This window comes from Crinia signifera, chromosome 3 (genome assembly GCF_055691185.1).
Source record: "Crinia signifera chromosome 3, ASM5569118v1, whole genome shotgun sequence".
Taxonomy (NCBI): domain Eukaryota; kingdom Metazoa; phylum Chordata; class Amphibia; order Anura; family Myobatrachidae; genus Crinia; species Crinia signifera.
Window position 1 is genome coordinate 308,756,113 of NC_139219.1, and position 21,313 is coordinate 308,777,425.

Below are 21,313 nucleotides of genomic sequence, written 5' to 3' on the forward strand. Positions count from 1 at the left end.
GCAGTAAGATTCTAGTAATAGCAGGAACGTGCAGAGAGATTTTCTGGTAGATCTCCAGCATGTGGTGGTAGGGGCTTATTCTGCATTACGGAGTTACAGGAGTATTACCAGTAATTCTGCCTTATACACAGCAGTCTATATAGAATAATGATGGCAGGTAAGGTGGGTAATTATACATGATGACCACACTGTCATAGGTAACTCTTGTTTGCTTTCTGTTTTCCTTTCATGTCATCCGAGGAACTGTAAGCACTGAACAAGCCTGAGTCGCTATGGAACAACAGTTGGGAAGTCCCCAGTGGTAGCAGGTGACATCGTCACTCCACCAAGAGTTATCTGGACAGAAGCCCTGGGAGGCTCCCGAAAATCAGGTGCCCCTCCCAGCCCCCCCGGAAAGGTGGGCAACCTTCCCGGATACCGGACCTTCCCCCATCTCCCCTGCAGCATCATTAAGCGGCTTTTTTTTTGGGGGGGGGGGGGTAAATATGCAAATTTTATAATTTAGCCCCACCTCCTCTTCGAAGACCCACAAATTGCGGGATTTGCAGTATTGGGGGGCGGGGCCCCACCCTCTGAAATGCTGCTGAGAGCTCCTCTCGGGGCTGATCACGTAGAGGAGACTTTAAAAGTAGGCAAGGCAACCCTGACGTTACAGCATAGTCTCCAACAACATGGCTGCTCTAGGGATGCAACATCATTCCTTAACCAAGATGGACTCCAATAGGGTATCTAAGCAAACACGCAGCCATTTTGTCACTGTGTATAAGAGACGTGGTGGAGGATGGCTATCCTCCTATTAGCATCTGAGAACCTTAGGTGGAAATTTACTAAAGGAAATTTGTAAAAAAAATAGGTGTAATTGTATCCAGAAATATTTATTTTCCACATTTACTATCCCGAAAATACGGCAATTCGCATTCGTATTGATGTGCTATCAATACGAATTCGAATTGCCGTATTTTCGGGATAGTAAATGTCAAAAATAAGTGTATTTCTGGATACAAATACACCTATTTTTTACAAATTTCCTCTAGTAAATTTCCCCCTTAATGTCAAACACCCCGCCCCCTACAAGTGTGTGAGTGCCCCGCACTGCTAACTGAGACATGTAAGGGATAGAGCTTCCCGCACCCCTGGTCCTTTACTGGGGTTACGGTTAGGTCTAAATTCAAGTGGGCTAAGGGACCTTGTCACATGACAGGAGAGGGGGCGGAGAGAGGAGGAGCACGGTCGGAACAAGGCACCCAAATGGACCCTCGCAGGGTCGCTTCGCTCACCACCTGGTTACTTAAGGCAACCAGTGGTGGCGTGGATAGTGTAGAAGCAAGGCCCCCTGCCTTGCTCCTCCCCCTGGGCCAGGAAGGTCCTTTAGCCCTCTAGAATTTAGAAGCTACCATGGGAATATGGTCACTAGGTCGACCCTAGGATAGTCAACATATATTAGGTTGACCACTGAAGGTTGACACCTGAAATAGGTCAACGTGTCTAAGGTCAACAGGGTCGGATGGTTGACACAAGCATTATCCTTCACTTGTGCTAAATAAATCCCATTTCCTGGTGAAGTACCTGGGCCAGATGCACTAAGCTTCAACAGTGATAAAATAGAGTGATAAACAGCCAGCCAATCAGCTTTTGTCTGACATTTTCAAACACAGCTTGTGACATGGCAGGTAGGAGCTGATTGGCTGGCTGTTTATCACTCTCCATTTGATCACGTCTGAAGCTTAGTGCACCTGGCCCTCTGGCTTGTTACTGCCTGGATTACAGCTGCTGGTGTGTACAGTACAGTACCTCCATTCACACCTTCTTATTCCTGTTGGGAATGATTGCGCAGTTCTGGTGTTAAGGGGCGTTACGGGTGAGTTTGATAAACAATCAGAAGGTAACTATATGAGAAAACATAAGCTCCATTCTTTGCAATGTAATTACACACAACCAACACTGTACTGTAATCTTTAGTAGTATGTACACACAAAGTAGTCCTTGGGGATAATTAAATAGCACACGCACACACCTCTGCTGATAGTCTCTGACTAATAGTACAATTGGCACCTTTATACTTCTGTTAGTGTTGTTTGCTGATGCAGATAAGTTTATGTACCCTGTACTTGTCCTCTATTGTCATGGACTGGACTGTGTATCACTGTGTTCTTGTTTTGCCTATTTGTGTATGTACTCTGTAATTGGTGCAGCGGACCCCTTGTAGCTCCATATAATAGGCTAATAACAGTGGCATAACAATAGCTCAGCAGACCCCACGGTGGCTTGGTAACTTTGGGTGATGCGGGGTCTACGGAAGCTATTGCTGGGGGTTAATTGCCCTCCCCCTCCTCACCGCTGCCGCCCAGTCCACTACTGCCCACCGGGACCAGCAGATTGTCCTGTCTTCAGTCCCGGAGCTGCTCCTGTTAGATTGTCACTTGCAAAATGGTTGCCCCCTCACAGCAGAAGGTTATTAAGGATGCTAGAAGAGGTAGCAAACTCCTCTTGCATCCTAAATAACGGTCTGCTTTAAGGTGGCAGCCATTTTGCAAGCGACACGCTAACAGGAGGAGCTCACCACCGAATAGTTTTTGTTTCCCTTCGCTAATAAAAGTCAGAGTATTCTGGCCGGAGATGGCCGACAGGGGGGGGGGGGGGGGGGAGGCAGAGCACCTGGAGGAAACCCACTCAAGTATAGGGAGAATATACAAACTCCGCACAGTTAGGGCCATGATGGGAATCTAACCCATCACCTCAGCGCTGTTAGGCAGTAACACTAACCATTACACTGTCCGTACTGCCCGTTTTTGACATTAGTAAATGCACATATGCATGCTGAGAGTGACAGGATGAATGATGTGACGCTTCATGCATCCCACTCACTATTAGTGAATTTACGCCCTGAAAAATATTGATCACACCTGCATTAAAATCATGGATTAATATAAATATGCTCTTTAGTCCTTTATTTAACATATCATTACCACAACATGGGCCCAAACAGATAATGGCATTGCTTTCATTGATAAATACAGCTAATATCCGGATAATGTGCAGGAGAACTAGACGGATCATTAGTGGAGAAATCCTGGCTGTGACTGAGGCTGGCTCCATAATCAGGGGGCTATGAATGTGCCCGATGTCACTGACCTGCCATGATACCAATGACAGCAGACTACAGCTAAACGGAATTAAGCGACTAATGCAATACTATATGACAACTGAGACTTTCCTTATGTTTGCGATCTCGCTAACGGCTGCGGAGAGACGTAAAGCATGCAGACAGGATGGTAGCTTATTTCCATTACCATTTTATATTTAGATTAATTCATATTGCAGACACTAAACCAACCAAAGTAATTGGTCACAATTTATGGCCAAATGACTATCGCTCTCCATTATTATATATTGTTCATTCTTTCCAATAGTGTCAGAATTATTACATCACGTCTATAAGACACGGTCACAATGTCATTATTATTTATTTATTTATTTATCTCTTTGGGAATTTTGGAACTAGTAAATCGCATACTGCTGGCTCTGGGATTTTATGCTGTTAGGGCTCTATATTTCATTTAACCTCTTTCTCTTTTTCTCTACCTATTCTGTCCCTCTTTCTCTGTTAGCTTTCCCTATCTCTTACCTTGCGTAGCTGCAGGGTTTTAGGATGCCCCGTCCAGCGCGTGTATCTCGCCCCCCCGCCCGATTGGCGGATGCTGGGGGCGCCATTAGTGCCTCACCCACCGCCGGAGCTTCTCCAGGCTCCCGGCGGGGTGGTCGGAGGCGTCCGGCTGGCGCTGGGAGAGCGGGGAGAGCGGGGAGAGCAGCCGCAAGTGCTGCACGTGGGCGCGCGTCCCCCGCTGATGACGCGGCCGGGGGTTCCGTCGCTAGCGGCGCGGACGGGCTCCCGGCAGCGGCTTCCAGGCGGGGACAGGGCGCCAGGGGGGTTCGCAGCAGTGCTGCGCGTGGCAGAAATAACGCGAATAGCGCTGGGGGTCGTGCAGCTGCGGGCGCTAGGCCCGTGGCTGGACAAACTACAGCCGTCCAGGCTGGCAACAGTAGGGGGCGGGCCTGCAGGGGCATGGCACGTGGGGGGGGCCCTGGGAGAGGTGCAGGGCGCCCCTCTGGCATTCCCCTGCTGGCAAAACGCTTAGCTGGGGACTCACCAAACACAAGGAGCACTGCCCCACCTGCTGGCCGTGCTGCAGGTAGTGGGCCTAGGGTTAGGAGCAACACAAGGGTTAGTGGGGAGGCGGTGCACCCCCCCCCCACCCCCTACTACCGCGTGGGCTATGGCCCACTTGCAGGCAGCCAGAAGACAGCGGCTGAGGAGGGCCAGGCTACTGCCTAGGCTCGGGGGAGGGGCAGGTCCCACAGGCATTGCGGGGGCAGGGGTGTCGGCTACGCCGGCACAGCCACCGGTTGAGGCTATGCAGGCGGACGATAGGTGGAGACAATTGGTCTCAGTACTAGTCCCTCTGCTAAGTCAGCCTTCCCAGCGCTCCCCGCCAGCGGTTAGCTCCTCGGCGCTGCTCCCCGGTGTGTCATTCCAGCAAGGTGTGGCTCCTGCGCTGTCGGCGGCAGTGCCGGTAGTCACAACGGTCGAAGAGGCATCGACGTCCGGTCTGCAGGTCGGTTCCGGAGGCACGTCCAGTCCGTTGGCCCAGACGTTGGCGGTCGCTGTGGCAGAAACATCAGGTAGGTCTGCACGTAAGGCTAAGCGTCGCAGGCGTAGGTCACACACATCCTCTTCTTCCGGGTCCAATTCAGTGACGTCGGGGGAGGAAGGGGGTCGTAGGTCGCGGCGTAGGCATAGACATTCTAGGCGGCGACGCCGATACTCGCGATCGACCAGTGGGAGCTCTGGCTCCCCGCTTTACCCCAAAGGTAATGTGGTGCGCTGCGATTATACAGCCGTGTGCAGGGGTCTGCGGCAGAGTGTGCGGGATCGGATCATTGAGGGTAAATACGTGAGTTTTTTCACAATGACAGCTCAGGCGGAGAAAGACTATCGCGCGGCGAAAAGAAAAGGGGGTATAGGGGAGGCGGCTTATTGCACTTATCAGCGTTGGCAGTCAGGGTTGTTCATGTTGGCTGCCTGCTATCTTGAAACCAGGCCGCAAGAGCACATGAACATGGTGCGCTATATGCACATGATACACGAAATGTTCATGTCAGATGGCGGCACAGCATGGAAGTCCTATGATGAGGATTTCCGTCATAAACAGTCGGGGTCCGCCATCATAGACTTCGGGTGTAAAGATGTGGAATTGTGGGTGGGGAAAAGGCCCGTGTCCTCCGCCACAACACCCCCCCCCCCTCCTGCACCTACACCTCCGCCGCCAGCGGCTGGTGTGGTGGCTAGACGGGCTACTCCCCCCTTTCGAGGAGGCGCGGGTGGAGCACCCGCGGGTAGATGCTTTGGTTTTAACGGGGTCGGCTGTAACTTGTGGATGCGCTGCAGATTTAAACACGCCTGCGCCCGCTGTTGGGGTCCTCACCCCGTCAAGGATTGCAACCGCGGTAGGCAGGGAGGGGCTCCCCCCAGGCCTGGTGCCGGGGCCGCTCCTCAGTAAGGCCCCCTCCCCAGTTCGGGTGGATCGCATGACCGGATGGTTGAGCGAGTACCCGGATAGACCCAGCGCAATTTTCCTGGAGGAGGGATTCCGTTTTGGCTTCCGCCTCCCTATTAGAGGCTTGGTGAACACGGCGTCCCCCAGGAATTTAAAGTCAGCTATGGAAATGCCCCTGGTAGTGCTCGAGAAAGTGTCCAAGGAAGTAGGTTTGGGGAGGATGGTGGGACCTTTCGCGGCTCCCCCTGTCGGGGAGCTTGTGCTCTCCCCGGTGGGGGTGGTCCCGAAAAAGGAGGCGGGTAAGTTTCGGCTTATCCAGCACTTATCCCACCCTCCGCGCTCATCGGTGAACGACGCAATTCCTGAGGAGTTGTGCCGGGTCACTTATCAGTCATTCGAGCAGGCTTTGGCCATTGTGCGAAGTTTCGGCGCAGGGGCGTTGCTGGCAAAGATTGATATAGAATCGGCATTTAGGCTGATGCCGCTGCACCCGGACTCGTTCCGTTTCATGGGCTTTCGGCTACCCACGGGTTATTACGTGGATAGGTGCTTGCCCATGGGCTGTTCGATATCCTGCGCTTATTTCGAACAATTTAGCACTTTCTTGCACTGGTGCGCGCAGAGGGAGTCGGGTGAGCGGGGTTTGGCGCATTATCTGGACGACTTTTTGTGCGTGGGACCGGCTGGTTCCCCGCGTTGCGCAGCGCTACTTGGGGTGTTACAGAGGCTGTTTGGTTTTTTCGGGGTGCCCATAGCCGCCGAAAAGACCGAAGGACCGGTTACTTGTCTTTCATTTCTGGGAATAGAGATCGACACGTTATGCGGCTGCTGCAGGCTCCCCCTTGATAAGCTCGAACGGCTACAAGGGGCTGTCTCGGTGGCTTTGTGCGCAGGCAAGCTTAGATTGCGCCAGCTGCAGTCGCTGCTCGGATTACTACACTTTGCTTGCAGGGTGATCCCCATGGGACGAGTTTTCTGCAGAAAGCTCGAGCGCGCTATGGCCGGGATCCGACATCCGTTGCATTTTGTGCGCTTATCTGCGGAATTAAAAAGGGATCTCCGGATTTGGAGCTCCTTTTTGGAACACTTCAATGGGGTACTGATATGGCCGGCTCCTCGGCGTAGCAGTGCTCAATTGGAACTGTTCACGGATGCTGCTGGCGGAGCGGGTTTTGGAGCATACCTCCACGGGTCATGGTGCGCCGCCCCATGGCCCGTGGACTGGGCGACTGAAGGCCTTACGAAAAATCTGCTACTGCTGGAGTTGTTCCCCATAGTGGTAGCTCTTGAACTGTGGGGGGATAGCCTGAAGGATTCCTACATAGTTTTCTGGTGTGACAATCTAGGGGTGGTACAGGCGATAAATCGTCAGGGCTCGTCCTCTATCCCAGTGCTGCGTTTGCTTTCGAGTTTAGTCTTGCGTTGCTTGCTGCTGAACATACAGTTTGTTGCGAAGCATGTACCTGGGGTTGAGAATTCCATTGCTGATGCGCTCTCTAGGGGGGATTGGGCCCGGTTTCGTACCTTGGCCTCTATTGCGAGTGTGATTGGTGAACCCTGTCCCCCTTATGTTTGGCAGATGATCAGGCCGGCATGGAGGGTTTAGCCATGCGGGCCATCGCGCCCAGGACTCTGCGATGCTACCAAGCAGGGTGGCATGAGTGGGAGGAATTCAGGCTATCCTCCGAGCAGGCAGGTAAGACGCCTGGGGCAGCTATGTTGGCTTTTGTCTGGCACATGTATTCACTTAATTTTTCTGTTGCCGCGGTTAGGCGGATATTGTCTGGGGTCTCGTTCTTTTCTTTGCTGTATGGTCGTCCTGACCCATCTAGGTCATTTTTGGTTTCTAGGGCATTGAGGGGCTGGCAGCGAGCCACTCCGGCAGTATCCGACCGAAGGCGTCCGATCGATATCGCACTGCTCCCACCGCTGCTGGGTGCCCTCCGGGAAATATGCTACCCTCGTTACGAGGTGCTGCTGTTCCGGTTGGCATACGCAATGGCATATCACGGGGCCTTTAGGATCGGAGAGCTGGTGGCACCGGCCAGGTCTGCCCCGTCGCCTTTGGACGTGACCGATGTGGTGGTCCAAGGGGATGCTGTGTTGTGTCATATGCGACGGTCCAAGACCGATCAGGCTGGAAGGGGGCGGTGGCTGTCGCTGCTCCCATGTGCAGTGGAAGGGGTGTGCCCGGTGGAGTTGGCCCTGGCCTTCCAACCGGTGCGCCCCGACCGCCCGGGCGCATGGTTGATGCACGAAGACGGGTCCCCGATTACCAGATACCAGTTCTGTCATGTCCTGGGCCGGGCGCTGGGGGCCTTGGGCCTCGATCCAAAGGAGTTTGGGTCTCATTCCTTTCGGATCGGGGCTGCTACGTCTGCAGCTGCGGGGGGCCGCTCCGACGCAGAGATTCAGTCTCTGGGCCGATGGCGCTCCGCAGTCTTTCGCAGGTACATTCGGCCAACTCTCTCTGTCACTTTGCCGGATCATGGTTCACTGGATGCATAAGCACTCGTCAACCTACTTTGGGGGTCTTGAGGTGTGTTCACATTTCCCCCGGGGGCACAATTCGGCTGATCTCTAATTTGTCATGGCGTACTTGATAGATTACTCCGGGGGTTTGTGTGTTTTGTGCCTCAAGATCTGGTGCCATGGTCCAAACAACTTTTTCTCTTTCCCTTGTATGATTGTTCGAGTTGTATTTGTTGGTATTGGTCGTGATCATTGTAACCTGTTGCAGGTCGGCAGGATGTCAGGAGCGTGTGGGTATTGGGGCATTCGTTCGTCCATTGGGCCTCGATGTCACCCTTGGCCTCAGATGTGTGCATTTATCCGGAAGCAAGGACGGTGCGGTGGCTAGGTGTGAGAGGGATGCGTTGGTGTGCATTGCGGGAGCAACTGTCGGGGGCAATGCGGAGATTCGGCACCCCCAGAGTGCTGATAGTACATTTAGGTGGCAATGATGTCGGACAGTCTTCGACACTGGAGTTGCGGTCCCTTATCATCCGGGATCTGTATATTGTGGCGCAGGCCTGGCCATTTTGTAAACTAGTCTGGTCCGCCATGATTCCCAGGCGTGTATGGAGGTCAGCGCGATCTTGCCCACGGGTCGATAGCTCCCGCAAGAAGGTGAATGCAGCCGTGGAAAGATATATGTTGGAAAACGGGGGTGGTGTCATACGCCATGATGGCATCATTTTTCGGAGGGAAGAGCTTTACAGGGAAGACGATGTGCATTTAAGCCCGGAAGGTGTGGCAATGTTTTTGGCCGATATATTTTTATGGTTAAGGTGCTGGTGCTAGGATTTTCTGGTTGGTGGCGGTGCTGCGGCTTAGGGCCTAGCTTGGCGGTAAAGAACGGTCAATTGTGTAGATGGAATGTGTGTAGGTTAGTGGGTGAGCTCTCCAGGCATTGATTGTCACGAGCCATACTTCTATGCACGGAAGATGGCTGCCACCACCGACCCGGGTGGTTGGCTGGGAGAGTTGGTCACCAGCGGTGTGTGAATGGTATGGTGATCCTACCCCACCCCCTTTTTCTTTAATCTGACCGTTCTTTAGTGCCGCCACCAATATTTATAGTCATTAGTCAGTTGTCGAAATAAATTTGACATTCGTTATTTGAAACGCCAGCACTTGTGTCCGTGTCGTTATTTGTAGATAAGTTATAGTTAAGTGTTAAGGGTTTAAGCATTAGAGTACCGATGGTGAATTTAGTAAAGCATGCAGACAGGATGGTAGCTTATTTCCATTACCATTTTATATTTAGATTAATTCATATTACAGACACTAAACCAACCAAAGTAATTGGTCACAATTTATGGCCAAATGACTATCGCTCTCCATTATTATATATTGTTCATTCTTTCCAATAGTGTCAGAATTATTACATCACGTCTATAAGACACGGTCACAATGTCATTATTATTTATTTATTTATTTATTAGCAGTTTCTTATATAGCGCACACAGATTACGCAGCGCTTTACAGAGAATATTTGAACATTCACATCAGTCCCTGCCCCAGTGGAGCTTACACTCTATATTCCCTACCACATGTACACGCACACACACAGACATTCTAGGGTTAATTTTGTCAAAAGCCAATTAACCTACCTGTATATTTTTTGATTGTGGGAGGAAACCGGAGTACCCCTGCGCAAACACGGGGAGAATATACAAACTCAGCACAGTTAGGGCCATGGTGGGAATCGAACCCATGACCTCAGTGCTGTGAGGCAGTAATGCTAACCATTACACCATCCGTATGCACCAAAGCCTGCATTTGCCCTATTTCGTTTGGAAGCAGCGGCGTCTGACAGTGACACATAATGTGAGAAAGGAGGGTCAACGCGCCCATCGATGAAAATAAGGCATGACTTTGTATCACTGAGCAGGTGCTGGCATTTTGCTGTCCTATCTCGGCATGTGACACCCGTGTGCTGCCCACTTCCCTGTAGCGACACCACTGTTGGGAAGAATGCCAAAAGGTGGCATCCAGTATAACAGAGTTTGTGGGCTCATAGCAACATTTTAAAGGGGCTTATAAAAGTATTCAGAGGGGGGTGTAGTATTCAGAGGGTGTGTGTGTGTGTATGAATGGGGTACACCATCGATACAACTTGGCCGTATATGGCCATAGAGTTCTATCTGATGGCAAAACTTACTATCATTCATCCTCCTGAATTTGTCTGTGAATTCAGCCAAAAATACAACACATTTTCCATTTGGATTTTCTTGAAGCCTGCGCAGATTACACAGGCTTCTCTGTGTAAAAAGAAAATTTCATAATAAAAAGAAAAACTACATTGAGGTGCTGGTTGCAGAAATAAAGGATAACAAAAAGATAGAGGTTCCCCTGTATTTCTATAACCAGTATCGGGCTCGTGGTGCTGGTTGCAGAAATAAAGGATAACAACAAGATAGAGGTTCCCCTGTATTTCTATAACCAGTATCGGGCTCGTGGACCGGTCCTGGTTATAAAATTTGGGGGCCCGGAAGTCAGGTGGCTTTTTAAAGGGCCGATAAGTACGGGACTACGTTTTTGGTTCTCTGAGGAAGCCACTGATACAAAAGGTGGAGAAACGCGTTCGTTCAGACAGACTCCAATTGCTGTATGCTATCATTTGCAACCTTTTGCACCACATTTTGAGCATCCCACAGGACAGACTCTTGAAAAGGTGGATGGTGTGCTAACCACCCGGAAGATCAATTCAAGGGTGACCGATTAAAGGTGGATGCATTGACAGCAGTGGCGTAACTATAGAGGGTGCAGGGGGTGCACTTGCTATTGGGTCCGTTGGCTGGGTGCCGGACGGGTCCTGACAGTCATTAACCCGACGTTGGGATCCCGACTGTTAAAACACTGACGGCCGTCGGCTATTCTCCCTCGTGGGGGTCCACGACCCCCATAGAGGGAGAATAGAATAGGTGGCAAGCTTCAGCAGCCCTTCAGCATAGAACCCACTTCTGTGGGCACCTAAAACGAACTGGGGAATACTGGGATGCAGAAGGGAGGAGCCTGCCTCTCTCAAAGCTTTCGCTTAGGTGCCTGGCTCCTTCGGACCCTCCTACATCCCATGGTTGAGCTGTGTCACCAGGATGGATTCAGAGAAAGGGATTCGAACGATAAGTTCTTACAAAAATCCCCTTTTCAAAAATAAAAAAATTGGTTTACCCGCAATATCTCCGTAACCAATTGACCCATATGGACCAGCCTGGTAGCTAGTGACACGGGGCCGGGCTCATTGGAAAGCCCCGGTCCTTAGCTACAAAATTAGCTATGTCTGAAATGACAGGGGGTCACGTGCCCGGATGACCCCCCCCAGAATCCGCCCATGGACATATGTATATATAGTATTATGAGGGAGGCAGTGTATGGATATCTGGTACTTGTGAGTTATCCGGGCTCCCGATTTTTTGATTGTATGCCTTAAGTTAAGGCATACAATCCGATGCGATGCGATACGATATCGCATCGCATCGCATCGCATCGCATCCGACCATCGGATGCGATGACCCGATTTTTCCATAGGAATCAATGTTAAAATGATTCCTATGGAAAAAGGGATCCTTTTCATACCCCTACTATCCAAGTGGGCATGGAGTTGGATATAAACCTGTGGCGAGCGTAGCGAGCCACCGAGCCCGAAGCGTGGCGAGCGAAGCGAGCCCCGCGAGGGGACGGTATTCCGTGTCCCCTCGCGGGGCTCGCTACGCTCGCCACGCTTCGGGCTCGGTGGCTCGCTACGCTCGCCACAGGTTTATATCCAACTCCATGCCCACTTGGATAGTAGGGGTATGAAAAGGACCCCTTTTTCCCATTGAATTCCATGTTAAAATGGACTCAGTCCATTTTAACATTGATTCCTATGGAAAAATCGGGTCATCGCATCGCATCGCATCCGATGGTCGCATGCGATGCGATGCGATGTCCCGATCCGACCCGATTTTAAAATCGGACGCCCGGATAACTCACAAGTACCGGATATCTAAATGGATGTACAGTATATATGAGCGCAGAGGTGTATGCATGTATATACAGCACTGTATGAGAGAGGCTATGTACTGTATGTATGTATGTATGTATGTATGTGAGAGGCAGTGTATGGATGTATATAGTATAGGAGAGAGAGAGAGAATGAAATACAAAGATAGTATGTGAAAGGAATGTGTGTAAAACAGTGAAAATTAGTGAGTCCGAGAGCAAAGAAAGAAAGAAATGCAAATATGAGAGAGATTAGATAAATACCTAGTCCTACCCCTCTGCAACTGACAGAAGACAATTAAGTGAACCATGCAGTCCAGGTGACCCCAATCCTCCAACCTGCCCGCCACTGCCTCGAACCCGCAGTGATTTAATAAAGATTACTGTGAAAAAAATGATTCATGGACGAGTGGGTTAGTTGCTGGGCTAACATAAAAATGATAGGCAACACCACACCTGTGCGACTCTAGACATGCCAATTCTAGTGAAGACCTGAGTTGGGGGGACCCCTTAAAAAATTTGCTATGGGGCCCAAAAAGTTCTAATGCCACTGAATGACAGGACACTGAATAACCTGTACCAACTACAAATACAAAGAGGAGTAACTATTACTAACCCAACTAACTGTATTAGTATAGTACTAATACTACAGCAAATCTTACTCCAATTGGAACCACTAATTACAGTTAACAACTGGACTTGCTTACTAACCGCAGAATATTTTCATGCACTAACAATAATGATTGCCATCAATAACTCTACATCTAACCAGCGCACCTTGAGATTGAGGTTATGTACTAACAATTTGATGCTTTTTTGTTACGTGAATCGGTCGATCATATATACTAAAGGCCCATACACACTAGTAGACTTTCATTTCAAAAGACTTTGCCAAAATCTTTGATAGATATATCTTTCACCAAAGTAGTGCGTACACACTAGACTATTTTCCTCAAAGAGCGAGAGATTTTCAGGAGGCGAAAGACTTTGCTGAAAATTTTTCATTTACAAAGCTTTTTACATAATGGGCTGGGTTTGAATTCCAAGGGTGGGAGCAGGGTCCATTTTAATCAGTGCATTCCTGTTCTTGGTGCCTGATTCAGAACTGATTGCTGGCAAAATCCCGCCCGTGTGCACGGCAAACATTTTATTTGTAGCCGTGCACGTAGGGAGAAATTCATTCACACCATCATGTCCATTACACATTATACCACATACTAGAACGCCCATTACACAATATTCCACACACCATTGGGTGATGGGCAGTGGGTGATAGTGATGGATAGCGGGTGACAGCAGTGTAAGGGTGGTGGATGAAGGTGACGGGCAGTGGGTGATAGTGACAGATAGTGGGTGACAGCAGCATGAGGGTGATGGGCAGTGGGTGATAGCGATGGATAGTGGGTGACGGCAGCATAAGGGCGACATCGGTGTGAGGGTGACGAGCAGTGAGTGATAGTAATGGATAGTGGGTGACAGCAGCATAAGGGTGGTGGATGAGGGTGACGGGCAGTGGGTGACAGCAGCGTGAGGGTGATGGGCAGTGGGTGATGGTGACGGATTGTGGGTGACTGATAGTGTACTGGCTGAGGGGGGCACATGCCACCCTGCCACCCGACGCAGTCTGCTACTGGAACTTGGGCCCCTAGGATTATGGGGCCCTAGGGCAACTGCCCATCAAGCCCTTGCATTAAGATGTCCCTGAATATATACATTGCTGGCCTGTGCCAGCAATGTATATATTACTTGCTAATACGTAATCATTGGTGCTCTGTGGCACCAATAATATATACATTGCTGGTCTGTGCCAGCAATGTATATATTACTGGCTTATTAATAACATTGGTGCCCAGTGGTGCCAGTAATATATACATTGCTGGCATGTGCCATCAATGTATATATTACTGCATTATAAACATTATTGGTGGCCAGTGGTGCCATCAATATACACATTGCTGGCATGTGCCAGCAATGTATATATTAATGGATTATTAATAACATTGGTGCCCAGTGGTGCCAGTAATATATACATTCCTGACCTGTGCCAGCAATGTATATATTACTGGCTTATTAATAACATTGGTGCCCAGTGGTGCCAATAAAATATACATTGCTGACCTGTGCCAGCAATGTATATATTACTGGCTTATTAATAACATTGGTGCCCAGTGGTGCCAGTAATATATACATTGCTGACCTGTGCCAACAATGTATATATTACTGCATTATAAATATCATTGGTGGCCAGTGGTGGCAGAAATATATACATTGCTGGCATGTCCAGGGGCGGATTTAGGGATGAGGGCGCCCCTAGGCACAACAATAATGTTTACTAAGTAGGACAGTTTATAGGGGCAGTATCTGCATGTCCTATCCATTTACACTCTATTTAAGATGGAATATCGTACAGTACAGTGGATATTTTGCAGTTATTGGTACGTTTTGGGCTGACAGTACTATCACAGGCATCCAAGTGCCGCCCCCAAACATGTGCCGCCCCTAGGCACGTGCCTCAGGTGCTTAATGGGAAATTCGGCTCTGGGCATGTGCCAGCAATGTATATATTACTGCCTTTAACATTGGTGGTCAGCGGAGGAGCAGGGAGGATGCGGCCAGTGGGCTGTGGGCGGGGCGTTCGGCTGGGGGGGGGGCGGGGCGCTCCGACGTGCTGCTGTGTACTGTAGCCGGGAGGAGGGGGAGAGGAGGCTGCGCTGCGTGCATATCTGCAGCCTGTGATCGGACAGCGTGGGAGCGAGGAGGGGTGAGTATAAGCAGGGGGAGGGAGCGGGCGGTCAGCTGGGCTGAAAGTCTGTGATGTGCTGGTAAAACCAGCAGACTTCCCACCTCGCTAGCGATGATGCGGGAGCGCGCATCATCGCTAGTCGGGGATCTTTGGCCCATACACACTAGGCGATTTTCAGCTGAAAATCGTCAAGTGTGTATGGGCCTTAAGAACCATTGTCTTATTAATAATAATATATATTTTTTAATAAAAGATGTTTGCATGTTGACTGCAGTCCCCTGGAAAGTTCTGGAAAATTGAGTGCTCCATAAAATGAATGGGGGGGGGAGAACTTGTTCTATGCAGCCGCCTGGCTAAGCCTGGACTCATCCCAACCGCAGGGATAACACTGCATATAAGGTGCAATAAGTAGATAACTGTAAATCTAACTGTGGTATGAGTCTACAGATGAAGTTGCACTTATCCTGTCCAATGGCTCGCTAGATCGCAGCGCGTCTCATACGTTCTCGCATCTATTGCGGCGAATGGGGCACCTCGGAGAAGTGTGTGAAGTAGTGCCCCTTATTTTTTTTATGACACACAGTAGTGTCTCTTATTCAAGGTAAGTTACACAAAAGTGCCCCTTACACATTTATGCCACACAGTAGTTTCCCCTTACACATAATGCCCACAGTAGAGTTGCTTGTACACATAATGCCCATAGCAGCAGTACGACTTACACAAAATGTGCACTGTAAATACCCTTTATACACATATCTGTTTCTGTCCCTCCAGCAGCTTCCTCCCTTTACTTTAGCAGTGGTGACGGCATCACATCATAAATGCCATGCCAGAAAAGGTAGCCGCTGGGACAGGCTTTTCTATTGGAATTACTGTGCAGAGCCATGGTGAAGGTGGAACTGAGTTCCCCTTACCATTAGAAGTGGTGTAACTCAGTTCCACCCAGTTCCCCCCCACTTTAACCCCTGGGTACGGTAATGACGGCTTATTTTTTTGCTCATCGATGACCCCATGACAAGTATTTTCTTACTCCAAATGCTACATTGTACCAGGCTGATTTCCCTGCACCTCGCTGCTAGTAATGATTATATTGAGCTGACATTTATTGCACAGCACTCATCCATTGTAACAGCAGCTCCACCCAGAGATAGCGTTACTAATCCCGCCATGGAGATTTGCACGCCTCATTTCTCCTCTTTTCCTTCCATCAGTTTCCTTTCATATAATAGTCAGGTTGCTGTCTGCATGATCACCTAAAGCAAAGTATTTTACAAGGAGAACATTTTTGGGAATTATGTTGGTGCAAAAAAACCCCCCATAAAGCCTAATTTAAAAGAGTTTTGTGCCGCGGGAATATCGTGGGCACTTGCAGATGGTGGGGGAGAGGGCTAAGAAATTAGGCAACCTTATTCTATTAGTATCATATTAATAAAATCTAATGTAGACTATTTTTGTAATTATTTTCACATTTTGGCAGGTATTCAATTACATAATTCTCGATGCACAATCGCCGGGTTCCTTTAGGGCTGGTGCATTCGCTGCTAGCCCTCCCTTAGCCCCTATTCAACGCCTCAGGGGCTCACTGCCCCTGGTGGCAAATTTTAACCCCCCCCCGGCGAATGCCGCAGGGAGCCGGGGGACGGCGGCAGGCAGGGAGATGGAAGCCTCCCTGCCTGCGCGGGACACTGTGGGGGTGAAGGAGGGCTGGCAGGGACACAGGGAGAGCCCCGGGAGAGCTGGCAGGGGACTGGGATAGGGAGCCGCTGCACTGGTCCCGGTCTCACATTCCAGTTCACCTTAAAAAGATGACGAATGCAAAACGGTGAATCATGGCGAAAATCACTGGAGAAAGCAGATCTCCATTTGAGCATTGAATACACTCTCTGTGAATTTGACTAAAAACCCCATTGAAAACCACTGGCGAATCGCACACGGTGAATCAGCAGACATTCACTTGCAGCGAATTGTCTCCATTGAATAGGGATAATCGTTATTTCAGAGGAAAAATTCGCGGTTAGCCCGGATAAATGCCAGATTCGCTGTAAACTACGGCGAATCTGAGCCTTTGTGTCTTATTTTTAGAAGAAATTAACTCAATTTTTTGGCACTTATTGCTTTGGTTCTTAAGAGACTTCTATTTATTGCAATGTTCTAATGGATACAGGTAAGTGTAAGGTAAGTATACAGGGAGCAGAGTTTCCCCTGCAGAACTTTATATTACTTTCAACTTATACAGATCCTGTGGCTGATTAGAATTGTTTCTATCTTACCATGATTTACTTAACTGTAAAATGTGTGTAATTGACATGCATCAGTACAGGGGTGTCTCAAGAGAGGTGGAGGCCATCTGGGGACTCCTCAGCTGGGTCCCCACCTCTCTGAAGGGAGCGGAATCAGGAGCAGTAGGCAGGGCGTAACTAGCACCCTCTGGACCCCATAGCAAGACCATGAAACCCCCCCCCCCTCCCAACTACAATTGGGTATTGGGAAAAGAGTGGTCAGGGAGAGATAGCACTTCATGGAAAATAAGAGGGAATGAGAGGGAGAAGCGAACGGAAGACAGGGTGTCAGAGAGAAAGGGAGTAGTGTGAGCAGGTATGAAAGAAAATGTTAGGGAGGGAGGGAAAAAGAAGGGAGGGTCACGGCAGTCAAGCTTGCTCGACCGCCGTGACCCAGTCCCGTTCTCGGTCAGCTCGACCGAGAACACGCAGGCGGGATTCAATGTCCCGCCTTCCGGGGAGCAAAAAGGGGGGCGTGGACGTGAGTTGCGGCCGGGAAGAGGCGAGCTGCAGCCGGCAGCTCGTCACTTCCCGGCTGTTCTCGGCAGAACGAGCCCGACAGCTAGTGATGTCGGGCTCGTTCTGCCGAGATACCCTGCTCAATGCTGTCGGGGAAGACAGCATTGAATAGGGCCCGGCGGGCATCTCCCCGATGGGAGGTGCTCACCGGAGATTGAATATCCCCCTAAGAGTGTCCGGTAGACAGACAGAGAGGAGAGAATGAGAGAAAGGTGGTGCCAGGGAGAGACAGGGTATCAGGGAGAGAAAGAGACAGTGCCAGGTAAGGAGAGAGGGAAAAGAGAATGTGATGGGGAGAGCGTGGGAAAAGAGGTGGAAGGAGAAATATAATGAGGAGAAAGAAAGAGAGAGAGAATAGGGGGCGCATCATTTATTGTTACGCCACCGCTTGATCATTGTGAAGATGCCTCTCTTTCATAGAGATTAGACCTCAACGCATGGGCACAAATCAGTTTGCAGTATGTGTGCAGCACACCCTGTAGCTTAGACCTCTTTGTAAAGCAATACTGTACTCACAAGAACACACATTATCAGGTACACTATGTCAATTATAATCTCCTTGGCAAAGGTCTAAACGTGTCAATTAGATGCTATAATTCCTGCTCCGTGGAACCGTGAAGCGGATCCGCTGGTTTCCATCAGCACTTTGCTCCTGAACACTTCTTTTATAGGTTCATTATTTATTTTTTAAAACTTCAGCTTCAGTGTTTTATAGCTGTCAGAAAACTGTTGTGAATTAGTTCCACATCGTGCCAACGTCTCGCTATTATTTGTGTTTTCACAGTATGTACGGTGTGAGAGAATTATTACTGCGGGGTCAGCCCTCGCACAGGTCTCCGAACTGCTATAAACGGGCGATATCGCATTCATTTACACATTGTATCCATTGGTTATTAATCTCACACAGTGCGGCTGTGTCTGGCTGCTGCCGCCGCTGTAACATGGGGAAAAGTGCTGAGTTTTTATATTACTTGTTTCCTAGCACGGCCACAATCGCGGGTAATTTTTAATGGTCTGCGATGCGACCGACGCGATGCCCACGATTTCCCATTGAAATGCATTGAAAAAGTCAAAATCGCGTCGGTCGCATCGTATGCTGCCAAAAAAAGCATGCGATGGTACCGACGCGATGCCCGCGATTTCCCATAGGGAACAATGTAAAATGCCTCAATTTAACCAAATCAACATAGGGAACAATGTTAAATGGGCCAGACACCCCAAAAAACCCCCCTGACCAGTGAAATGGCCCCCCAAAAATAGTTAACGCCACCCCACGATCGACGTCAACCCGAAGCGTGGCGAGCGCAGCAAGACCGCGAGGGGCGGCGGTACGCGTCCTCCGTCCTTGTCATACCCCCACTATCCACGTCGGCGTAGAGTCGAGAATAGATAGTGTGGCGAGCGCAGCAAGCCACCGAGCCCGAAGCGTGGCGAGCGGACGCGGATACCTGTGAAGCCCGCGAAGGGACGCGTTTACCGGTGAAGGTATCCGCGTCCGCTCGCCACGCTTCGGGCTCGGTGGCTCGCTGCGCTCGCCACTCTATCTATTCTCAACTCCACGCCGACGTGGATAGAGGGGGTATGAAAAGGTCGGAGGACGCGTACCGCTGCGCTCGCCACGCTTCGGGTTGACGTTGATCGTGGGGTGGCGTTAAGTATTTTTGGGGGGCCATTTCACTGGTCAGGGGGGTTTTTTGGGTTAAATTGAGTCATTTTACATTGTTGCGATTTTTTAGCCCGCATGCGATGCGACCGACGCGATTTTTTAACCTGCGATGCCCCAGATCAAGATCGTTGTGGCCGTGCTAGGAAACAAGTACCGTTTTTATTTATGTTTGAGTCTAGAGTTGCCCAGTGGTCTGAAGATCTTCGGTAACTCAGTAGAAGTACTACAGTACTAGGTCATCTGTCACTTGTATGTCTGTATTTACACACTGGGGTGGGAATGGGGGGGGGGGGGTAAGAAAAAGGTTCTGATTTTGTGACATCACGCCACAAGCATTAGATCGTACATGCCAGTTGTATGACCTGTGTAACATGCACATGGGCAGTATGACTGGTGAGTCCCTGAGTGCCCATACACGTGTGTATACCAGCATTACAAGGGGAGCTACATGTGTAGGGCACCTGGAACATTTATTCGGGCCCTTGTAGTTGATGTATGCAGAAGAATGCAATTCTAGACTATCTTGCCATAATATTGTGCTATGATATACAAGTTCAGAAATGAACAACATAACTGATTGTCACAGCCCACCCGCATCCACGCCACTTACCTGTGCGGGTGGTGCGGCAGGACCTGGTCCGCTGTCCTCCGGTGGTGGTGCCGGTTTGCCCTCGGCCTGTGGGGAGCAGTCGGGCCGGGATCCCAACCGTGCTGCCGCAGCTCAGGCGGGAGTGATGGCCGGGCCTGTCCGCTGTCCAGCAGTGTCTCCAGCCACCTGCTGGTGTCTTGCCAGCATGTACTGGGGCAGGGGCTGTGCAAAGGGTGCCACACTGTCCCCATAGAGCTGCCATCTTGCCGGAGCCCACCAATGGGATCACAGTCCCAAAGCCTGCAGCCTATCAGAACTCTCCCAGGGGGATAAAGGGCTCTAGTTTGCAACAAGCTGGTGCCAGTGCTTCACTTGTCATTCCTTTGGAAAGTTTGGCGTCCTCTGCGCCTAAACCTTTTGCCAGTGTAACTGTAATCCCAGCTCCAGTGCAGACCCAGCTGCCAGCACCTGTGTACCTCCAGCTCCCGGCTTCTGTACACCTCACACTGCCAGCACCTGTATTACTCCAGCCCCCGGCTTCTGTACACCTCCAGTTACCAGCACCTGTGTACCTCCAGCTACCGGCTTCTGTACACCTCACGCTGCCAGCACCTGTGTACCTCCAGCTCCCGGCTTCTGTACACCTCACACTGCCAGCACCTGTATTACTCCAGCCCCCGGCTTCTGTACACCTCCAGCTACCAGCACCTATGTACCTCCAGCTCCCGGCTTCTGTACACCTCACGCTGCCAGCACCTGTATTACTCCAGCCCCCGGCTTCTGTACACCTCCAGCTGCCAGCATCTGTGTACCTCCAGCTCCCGGCTTCTGTACACCTCACGCTGCCAGCACCTGTATTACTCCAGCCCCCGGCTTCTGTACACCTCCAGCTACCAGCACCTGTGTACCTCCAGCTCCCGGCTTCTGTACACTTCCAGCTGCCAGCATCTGTGTACCCCAGCTCCCGGCTACTGTACACCTCCAGTTACCAGCACCTGTGTACCCCCAGCTCCCGGCTTCTGTACACCTCCAGTTACCAGCACCTTTGTTCCTCCAGCTCCCGGCTTCTGTACTCCTCCAGTTACCAGCACCTGTGTACCTCCAGCTCCCGGCTTCTGTACACCTCCAGCTACCAGCACCTGTGTACCTCCAGCTCCCGGCATCTGTACACCTCCAGTTACCAGCACCTGTGTACCTCCAGCTCCCGGCTTCTGTACACCTCACGCTGCCAGCACCTGTATTACTCCAGCCCCCGGCTTCTGTACACCTCACGCTGCCAGCACCTGTATTACTCCAGCCCCCGGCTTCTGTACACCTCCAGCTACCAGCACCTGTGTACCTCCAGCTCCCGGCTTCTGTACACCTCCAGTTGCCAGTACCTGTGTACCCCCAGCTCCCGGCTTCTGTACACCTCACGCTGCCAGCACCTGTATTACTCCAGCCCCCGGCTTCTGTACACCTCTAGTTACCAGCACC